General features: G+C 41.5%; 1 pseudogene; it reads left to right on the top strand.

Moving 5' to 3' along the window:
- Positions 1-4,842: 4,842 nt before the first annotated feature.
- LOC138156508 (U6 spliceosomal RNA) lies at positions 4,843-4,941 on the top strand (annotated as a pseudogene).
- The last annotated feature ends 5,690 nt before the right edge of the window (positions 4,942-10,631 follow it).

Below are 10,631 nucleotides of genomic sequence, written 5' to 3'. Positions count from 1 at the left end.
GAGGGGCAATTGGGATTAAGTGACTTGTCCAAGGTCACACGGCTAGTAAGTGTTAAGTGTCTGAGGTCGAATTTGAACTCAGGTCCTCCTGACTCCAGAGCCGGTGCTTTATTCACTGTGCCACCTAGCTGCCCCCCACCATACTTGTTCAATTCCTCATCAATGAGGCATCTTCAAATATCCTTTTCCTGATAAGGGTGCAGGATACAAAAAGCTTGGCCTCCGTTGTATTGTGTGATGCTATCTCTGCCCTCCTCAAACTGTAATTTAACAGTATAGAATAATGACTAGGTGCAGTCATCTTAGATAAATTCTCCCCTGAAGGACAATCTCTTCTTTTCACTATCTCCCCAAAGTGTGAGGCACAGAAATGTTACTCTGACCATTTGAAGATAAGACGCTGAAGTCAGACACTGGAAATGGAAAAACCTCAAAATGTGGTTTGATTGTCACATCAGCAAGATTTCATAATCTCAGATAGGACACACTATGGTAAAGTTGCACTCCAGAACTTCGATAAGGGGCTTGTTTTTTCTTCTTGTAACTGATTACTAGTAGTACATTTTTCGAGCTTTTGCATAAAACTAAGCATGAATCTTACTAAATTGTGTCCCCCTTTTTTAAAAGAAACTTAAAATAAAAACTTAATACATATGGGATAAGATTGTTTAGAAATTACTCATCTTACTAGAAACTTTTTGTTTTATCTCTTGGAATAGCCAAAATTTATAATTGTGCCAATGACTTAAAAGTTCTTTTGAGTTTTTGTGATTATTACGGCATTTTTGAATGAAGTTTATGTTACTATCCTGTTCAAAATACCCTAATAATTTCTGAAAGGAAGTTATAGTAGAAATTATTGCAGGAAGATCACAGCACACATGAACAGTTTCCTCCATGGCAGAAAATAAGCTGTCACCATTGATTTCCAAATTTACCTCATCCTGCCATGTCCTCTATACACCAGTCATGTTTTTCTTCTGCCTGCTAACTGAACATACATTGCTCTTTCTCACTTCCAAGATTTTGTTCAAGCTGTTTCCTACCCCTAAAATTCCTTTTCTCTCCATTTGTGACTGTTGCACCCCTATCTATGCCTTAAAGATTAACTCAAACATCACTTCCTGCAGGAGGTCTTACCTTATCCCCAGTTCTTCACTGACCTTTCCCATCAGGCTTCACATAGCACTTTGTTGTATACCCAACAATGTATAATTTGTATGATCAATATCTGCTTAAATATCTGTAGCACCAACGTGATATTCACAGCAACATGACAACTATGAATATGCTGGTATAGTTCTGAACTGCAAAATATAACAGACTCTCCATATAGAAGACAGAAGCAAAACATTTACTCAGATATCAGAAAGCCAAATCCTAACACCAGAAAACCAAATCCATCATAGCAATAAAGAAGTTAATACACCATAACACAGCAGGGGGCAACACCATCCCAAAGCCTTCCCACAAACACAAGCCTAGCTGTCTCCTTGCCTGCATCCTCTCTCTCCCCAGCTCTAACTGCTCTGACTCCCAGCTTCCTCTCAGCTCTGTTCCACCCCCTTCCTGCTCCACCCCTTCAGCAAATCCCTCCCACCACAGGTTCCATGTGATTACATTCAGCCTATTAGGGGACAGGGAAGATCTTCAAATTCCCATTACCATTCTTATTTCCCTATTAGTCAGTAAGATGCTTGAGGTCAGGGACTGTCTTTTACCTCTTTTTGTATTCCAAGCCCTCAGTACAGTGCCTGGTACGTAGTAGGCATTTAATAAATATTGATTGATTGAGGGTAAAGGATATGACTTCTCTTTTATATTTCCCCCAGTACCCAAGCACAGTCTTCTATATACTGTAGGTGTTTAATAAATGTTTATTTGTTGATGTATTATCAACACAATCAGATCCTCAACAAAACAAAGTACCAAAAACTCTGTTGGCAATTTAAGAACTAGACAGGGACAGGAAGAACTGGAGAGGGTGGAGGGATGAAGGCAGGAAATGAAAGATATTGAAAAGAAAAGAAAGACATTAAAAAAGAGAGGTAAAGAGAAAAAAATGTAGACAGTCTTCACCCACTTCACAATTTTGCCTTGGGTAAGATTGGGCCTGGGAAGGCATGAAGTGAGAATAACTGTTATGTTGTGGTTGGAACAATATATAGCACTTGTCAGGAAAGGGAAGATGCTGAGGCTGCTGTTCCATTTGGTTTTCCCAATGCACAACTGAATTCCCACCTTTGTGGGAAGGGAACACATCAGTGGGAAGGGACAAAATGCCAGAAACTGGGGCTAGACAAAGGAATGCCATCTCTGTAGAGTCTACACAGGCCAGAGAAGCCATCTCAGCAAAAACTTACGTAATTCAGCAGTCAGTTTTAGTTTCTCTTTGCCAAGAGGAGAAGAAATATTAAAGGAATAGTTACATTCCCATGTTCCTGTTGCTGTCGCTAAACTTTGAATTTCCCTTGGAATAAAATATCAAAGACAGAGTTCTTGTTCCTCTGGGCTTGCATTGACACAGTGGATTGGGGAAAAAAAAAAAAAGGCCTGGAATCGGAAAGACTCATCTTCCTGAGTTCAAATCCAGTCTCAGACACTTACTAGCTGTGTGACTCTGTCTAAGTCACTTAATCTGGTTTGCCTTAGTTTCCTCATCTTAAAAAGCTAACTGGAGAAGGAAATGGCAAACCATCCCAATAACTCTGTCAAGAAAACCCCAAACGGAGTCACCAAGAGTCAGACCCTACCCTACTCAATAAAAACATTAATTGGAGAGATGTTATACACTATGCCTAGGCTCTGTTTGTTGAATTAAATTTGCACTTGCCTACAGGTTTATTTTTTTTCCTCTATTTACTTTTCTGGCAAGGGTATTTTCAAACTCCTTTTTAAAATTTTATTTCATTTTATTTTGTTTTTTGAGAACAGGTTGATGTAAGGAACATTTTTCCTTCTACCTGACAATTAGTGTCATAGGATTTCAAAACTGAAAAGGACCTTACTGAACACTTACTTTTACAGAAAAGTAAACTGAAGTTCATAAAGGTGACATGAACTTACCCAAGGTCACATCACTATTTATTAACATACTTGGTTATACTCTATGGAAATAGGACTGAGGTCTCCTGCCTCCTCCTCACATGCTCTCTTCTTCCAAGGTTTTCTCTCTTACCTGAAGATGTTTAAGGTGTCCTACCAATCCCTGGATATAAAATGGAGCTTGTTACTAAAGAGAAAGCACTCTAAATACCTGTGTCATTGCTGATTCAGATATAATCCAACTCTAGGTGGAAAGCAGATCTGAGAAGTCACAGAAAAATTTCTCAAGTATCTCAGTCCTTTGCCTGGACCTGTCCCTTGGATTTTTTCACATTTCCCTTATATCATAGTCATTAACGTGCCTCCCTATTAAATTATAAGCCTCTTGGAGAGGGAGGGCAGTATCTTATTTCATCTTTCTATCATCAAGCTTAATATGGTAACTTATACATATTAGGTCTTTTATGATTTTAAAATATTTTAAACTATTAAACATTACTTATGCTTGATGAACTGTGAATTAAAGAGTTTATCCCTCTCTGGAGGGGTTTTCTTTTAAAAGAAGTCCTTTGGGGAAAGGATCTCAAAGAACTAAATTTGTGATTTTTCTTTCAATATCAGATATCTGTTGTTGGAAATATTTGGAAGGCAATAGTGTTTGGACCCTGCCTAGCCATATCAATGAAATTTTTCACTAAGAAGGGCCAGGAGTAGGGGCAGCTGAGTGACCCAGTGAATAGAGAACTGACCTTGGAGTCAGGAGGATCTGAGTTCAAATCTGACCTCAAACACTTGACACTTACTAGCTATGTGACCCTGGGCAAGTCACTTAACCCCAACTGCCTCCCAAAAGGGGGGGTAGGAGTTGTAGAAAGTTCACTGGACTGAAAAGATGAGGTTGAAGTTATAGCTTCACCCCTCACTTACTAGTTGTGTACCTTGGACATATCACCTCATCTCTGAGGGTCTTGGTTTCCTCATCTGTAAAATACAGAATTTAGATTAGAAGAGTTCTTTAACATTCTGTGAATTTTCTTTTCTATTCAAAAACAATAACTCTAGGGGCAGCTAATGTCGCAGTGAATAGAGCACTGGCCTTGAAGTCAGGAGGACCTAAGTTCAAATCTAACCTCAGACCCTTAACACTTAGTAGCTCTGTGATCCTGGGCAAGTCACTTAAGCCCAATTGCTTAACCAAAAAATACCAAAGGCAATAACTCTTGTCCTCTATTATACTAATAATAACAATTCACATTTGCATAGGGTTTTACAGTTTACAAAGAACTTAGTTGATGTTTTTTCATTCCCTCCTTATCCCAATCTGGTGAGGTAGACTGGGCTGGTTTTATTGGTTTATTTTACAAGTAGAGAAACTGAAACTCAGAGAGAAAAAATGAGTTGTTGCTTCCAACTCTTCATGACCCTGTTTAGGATTTCTTGAACAAAGATACTAGCGTGGCAGGAAACAAGGCAAATGAGGTTAAGTGACTTGCCCAGGGTAACACAGCTAGTAAGTGTCTGAGGTCATATTTGAACTCAGGAAAATGTCTTCCTGACTGCAGGCCTGTTGCTTTATCCACCGTGACACCTAGCTCTTCCAAAAGTGATTAGTGTCAGAGTTTAAACCCAAAGCCTTCTACCTCCAAGTCAGTGTTCTTTCCGCCATATCCAGAACTGACATTAGGAATATTCTGAGCTGGGGGAAAAATGATTGTGAGAGAGAAGGATGATGGACAGCAGCAAAAAGGACAACCCAAATGAGAGTGTGATCACCTCAAGAAAGGGAATCATGTCCTCGCTTTGGAAGCACATACTAAAATTGGAACAAAACAGAGAAGATGAACGTGGCGCCTGAGCAAGGATGACATGCAGATTCATGAAACGCTCCACATGTTTTATCATTAAAAAGGGAAAAGGACCCACATGTACAAAAATACTTTTTTTAGCAGCTCTTTTTGTGGTGGCAAAGAATTGGACATTGAGGGATACCCATCAATAGGGGAACGGCTGAACAAGTTGCGGTATATGAATGTAATGGAATACTATTGTGCCATAAGAAATGAGCAGGCAGATTTCAGAAAAATCCTGGAAAGACTTACATAAATGGATGCAGAGTGAAGTGAGCAGAACCAGGAGAACATTGTGTACTGTAACAGCAACATTGTGTGATGATCAACTATGATAGACTTAGCTCTTCTCAGCAATACAATGATCTAAGACAATTCCAAAAGATTCATGATGGAAAATACTACCCACATCCAGAGAAGAACTAGGGAGTCTGAATGCAGATTGAAGCATACTGTTTTCACTTTTTCCCCCTTTCTCATGGTTTTTCCCTTTTGTTCTGATACTTCTTTCACAGGGTCTAATGTGGAAATATGTTTAATAGGATTGTACATTTATAGCCTATATCAGATTATTTGCCATCTTGTGGAGGGAGAAAAAAAATTGGAACTCAAAATCTTATAAAAGTGAATCTTGTGACCTTAGGCAAGTCACTTAACCCCAACTGTCCTCCAAAAAGAAAAAAAAAGTGAATCTTGAAAACTATCTACATGTAATCGGGAAAAAACAAAATACAGTAGAACCTCGGTTTATGAGTAACCTGGATTACCTGTGCTTTGCTGGACAAGGAAAATTTTTTGCAAAATCTGTCTTGTAGGACAAACAAAAATTCACAGTAGAAACATCATGTTTCCATCACCACTGGCTTAGAGGTGCTGGCCAGAAGCTGCTGCCCTTCCAGTGAATATGTCACCATGGGAATAAGGCAGCGTGGAGAAAGGCTCTCACTCTTTTGATGTAGAGTCAACTGGCAATCCTCAGCTAGGCCCTGCCCTGGTTGGTATTGTGCCACACCCCACAGCTCACCCAGCTGCTGAGGGCCCTCTGGAAGAGGCACTGACCCATCCCAATTATCCCAAAATGATGCCCACTCTTGTCAATCAGCACCCAGCCTTTGGAGTCTGTGAGCACCTCCATGTGACCACTGAACATAGCTTTGAGTATGGGGTCCTGCTTGGTCAGGGTCTGCAGTGGGGTATAGTGGAGCAAGCTCCCCACTTTTAGCTTCACATACTTGCCACTCAGACTCAGTGGCTCCCCAGCCTGGAGGGTGGGAAGTATAGGCAGCAGGGACAGGCCAGGGGCTGGGGGTGTCCTCCCAGCCTAATCACTACCTCTAACTCTGGTCCTCAGACCCTGACCCTCTCTGGGGGCCCTTCAATTCCCTACCCTGCCTCCCCCTACTCCCACCCCTTCCTCCTTGTCCCTCATGCCAACCACAACTCTTCTCAAAGGTAAAGTGCAGGTTAATTTGTTTTGTTTTTGGTTTATATTGTGTACTAATCACTGCTATAGTATTTCAGGTGTATTAGGGACAAAAAACTTACTTAAAATCATAAATAATTATTCTTATATGAATATTTTTGGGGATGTGGTACTTATCATCCAACTTTACATTATTTCCTATGGGAAAATTCGCTTTGCAATACGAACAAATCTGGGAGAGGAACAGAATCTCAGAACAAATTAAATTCGTAAACCAAGGTTCTACAGTGGAGAAAAAAAAGAAGTTCTGGGGAAAAAAAAAGGGGGTGGGGAGGGCATTATGATTAGGAACAAAGGAAGACCCAGCCAGAGGGTTGCCTCGGGGACAAGACCCCTACTGGCAATGGCTTGAAGGTAGTTTCAGTGAAGAACTGCTGGTTAGCTGAAGATTATGTGTCAAGATAACGAAATGGTCATCATCAAAGGAAAGAGGCTTGCCTTCCCTCGCAGATGTTAGTGCCCTGGGGAAAAGCCACGTTGCAACTACCCTAGGTGTGGTCTGGGCTACTGTCATACTTACCCTAAAATGTTACCAAGTTCTATTGCTTTTCACAAGCTGTTTGGCTCAGATAACTCAGAGGAAGGGCAAGCAGCTAACCCACAAGCACTAACCTTATCGACTCCTTTGTCAATCCAATTTATCCAGCTGTTCATAATAAGTATTTGCTTATTGAAGTCAATTAGGGATTCATTTGTTCTTCAGGCACATCATTATTAATTTACACCTCCCACCGAGCGCACACATACACACCCATGCCCCAGCATTTAATTCTCCGACAGAGGCACATATCTCACCCGCTTTAGTATCGTCCCAAGGGGTCCATCCTAAGTGGGGGGACGTGAATCACCGGCTTCTTTTCAAACCGAATGCCTAATTACAGAGGGCACCGAGCAGCTCATTAGCTTTTCTTGAACGGTTTCCTGCCTTGGTGCCAACGTGGGCTTTTTGTTCTGCACTGAATGGTGTCCACACAACGTTCCACAGGGCCCAGCTGGTATTCATCAAGAGGCAGACAAGATCCATCTTTAGCTTTGGAGGCGACCTCTTAACAGGCCCGCACGGGCCCTTGTAGGGGATGTAGAAGGGAAAGAATGCAGGTTTGTTCTGTTTCTCAAGCTGGGTAATGAATGGCCATTCTCCTCCTCCCCGGCTTCCAAGAGAACTGTTCTTCCCTCCATTGCTATCAGGTACTCTCTGCAGTTAAAGCAGGTTTCTTTTGCTTCAAGATAAGGCCACTGTATTACTCATGGACTACTTCCTAACTCAAATGACCCCTCCTTGGATCGGTCTACAATACTGCCTCCTTAGGCTTCCGGTGTTTGAAAACCTTGATTCTCTTCCATTCGTGTCCCTGTCCACATTCTCTTGCCTGCAAACGTTTTATTCCTCACACCTTGGCATTTTCTTTCTTCATCTCTTGAACTCTAGAAAGGTGCACACCATGCTCACTAACTCATTTTGTATCACCCCCATCACAGTGCCATAGGTAACAGGGATTCTCTTGGCTTGGGTTCAGATGCTGAGAAGGATTGCTATTTTTTTCCTGCTTCATGCCAGTCCTGGACCTTACAGAAGGTCCTCCATTGATAAAACAGTAACATGTCTACCTGTCTATATCTATGTATCTATGTGCCAAGCATATAGTAAATATTATATAAATTTGAGATATTATATTACCCTGGGTAAGTCATTTTACCTCTCTAAGCCTCCCTCCCTTCCCCCTTCCCTTCCTTCCTTTCTCCTTTCTTCCCTTCCTTCCTTTTTTCCTCCCATCCTTCCTCCCTCCCTCCATCCCTTCCTCCCTCCCTTTCTTCCTTCTTCCCTCCCTCCCTTCCTCCCTTCCTCTTCCTTCCTTCCTCCCTTCCTTCCTTCCTACCTTCCTTCTTCTCTCCCTCCCTTCCTCTCTTCCTTCCTCCCTTCCTTCCTCCCTTCTTCCCTTCCTTCCTTCCTCCCTCCCTCCTTCCCTTCTTCCCTTTCTTCCTTCCTACCTTCCTTCCTTCCTTCTTCCCTCCTTCCCTTCCTCCCTTCCTCTCTTCCTTCCTTCCTTCTTTCCTTCCTCCCTTCCTCTCTTCTTTCTTTCCTTCCTTCCTCCCTTCCTTCCTTCCTTTCTTTCAGCCAAGAGAAAGCAGGGTTAGATAACAGAGGAACCAGGCCCAATGGTCAAAGACAAAGACAAGAGACTGTGAAGTTTAAACTTTGACACATTGTGCTGAGGCCTAGAGAAGAAAGTAATGAGTTATTTAGAGTTACCCAGCAATAAGTGACAAAATTAATTGGAATTCAGATCCCCTTTTTGTGTTACTAATGAATGAAAGACTAACTTAATACAAGCTGAATGTATTCATGAGAGGGAATGTCAGAAATGATTTCTTTTTAAATGATATTTACATTTAGAATCTCCTTTCAGATAAGTTCAACTCAACAAATACATATTAATTACCTGCTATGTATAAAGCATTGTGCTAGCCACTGGAGACACAAAAAATGAAAAATAATAAAGTCCTTGTCCTCAAGGTGCTTACAATCTAATGAGGGACATATGACATGAATATGTATGATAAAAGGCACAATATGATAAAACCATACAAAATGCTCTAACATTATTTGAGGAAAGAGAAATCACATGTCCCAGGGAAAAGGAAGGAAGGAAGGAAGGAAGGAAGGAAGGAAGGAAGGAAGGAAGGAAGGAAGGAAGGAAGGAAGGAAGGAAGGAAGGAAGGAAGGGAGGAAGGAAGGGAGGAAGGAAGGAAGGAAGGCCATATAATAGTTCACATTTATATAGTGTTTACTATATGCTAGGCATATAGAAGTATAGATAGTAGATACATAGATAGATATAGGCAGGTAGACATATTACTATTTTATCCATAAAGGAGAAAATGTATGTGGGTATATATCCAGTTGCCACACAGCTGCCCAGATGATATTCCTGAAACACAGTTCCAACCATGTGACTCCCCTGAGCATAAATTGCCTCTAGAATAAATACAAATTCTTCTTTCTCACATTTGAAGCCCTTCCCAACCTTATTTCAACTTGCTTCTCCGTGTCTTATACATTGTTCCCCTTCATATACCCCACATTCCAAACATACTAGCCAATGTACTAGTCTCTGTGTATGTGTATACACACACACACATACACACACACACACGCGCACACACACACACACATATATATATATTCTCTTTTTCATTAGAGTTGAATTTTTTCCCTCCTTGTGACCCATATTCTTGCTTATCTCTCCTTTCTATCTTGGTTACCTTTGCTATGCCCCTCTAACATGCTTGCCCAAGGCTCTGATTTCACTGCTCCAGCAGAGACTGACCCCACTGACACTGCCTGTATGACCAAAACACCACAGAGACGATTCTGAAAGAATCAGAGCAGAGCACAGCAGAGTGCAGATGGAGACAGAAGGCAGAAAGCTGACCTCTGGGCACAAGCAAGCCCAGAGCAGAAGGGCAGGGAGGGACTGAAGCAGATGCTGTGGAGGAAATGAAAAGAAGATAAACTAGGAGAATCAGGCTGGAAACAGCCCAAGTTGCCTATGACTTTAACCTGTGGTCCAGCCAGGGCTGAACTTTACATGTAGGCCAAGGAGGCCTGCCACATCCTGAAATCAACCTACTGGTTGATGCTCAGTATTTACAATTAATGCTTGCAAAAGATCCTTGTTCAAAATGCTGTCACATCCTTCTCTACCCAGCCCAAGGCTCATAGATCTTCCCACTTTTTTTTTTGCTTTTTTTTTTTGGAGGGGGCAAGGCAGGGCAGTTGGGGTTAAGTGACTTGCCCAAGGTCACACAGCTAGTAAGTGTTAAATATTTAAAATGAATAGCTAGTTTACGTCTTTATAAACATTAAACAGCAAAAGGAAATTAAGGTAATGATATAATTAGAATAGACCAGAGAATACAGAAGTGTAAGGGAATTCTTTGACTGGAGGGAGCCAAAATCTCCACTCAACCAAGAGAGAGAAAAAACAATCTCACCAAGATGAATTCCTTTTAGCAGTCCTTTGGGTTGCAAGGACCGAGAATCAAGCAACACATTGAGGTTAAGTTTCCCACATGTCTGTGGCTCCAGGGAAATGTCTGTCCATTTTCTGTCTGCCTCTTTCAGCTGCCTTTCTCATAGCCCCCTAGCTATCTGAATAAGTCCTTTCTGCACGTGCACAGGTAGGAAGCTTCACAGATCAGCTTTTGTTCAGTCAGTCAAGAATCATTTCCCTATACATATGTGGCTTGCAGCA

The sequence above is a fragment of the Petaurus breviceps genome, unplaced genomic scaffold (genome assembly GCF_028583685.1).
Source record: "Petaurus breviceps papuanus isolate PSGF00001 unplaced genomic scaffold, PetGlider_PUasm1.0 154, whole genome shotgun sequence".
Lineage (NCBI taxonomy): Eukaryota > Metazoa > Chordata > Mammalia > Diprotodontia > Petauridae > Petaurus > Petaurus breviceps.
The sequence above is the reverse complement of the archived record's forward strand: the minus strand, read 5'-3'. Positions and strand labels throughout refer to the sequence as shown.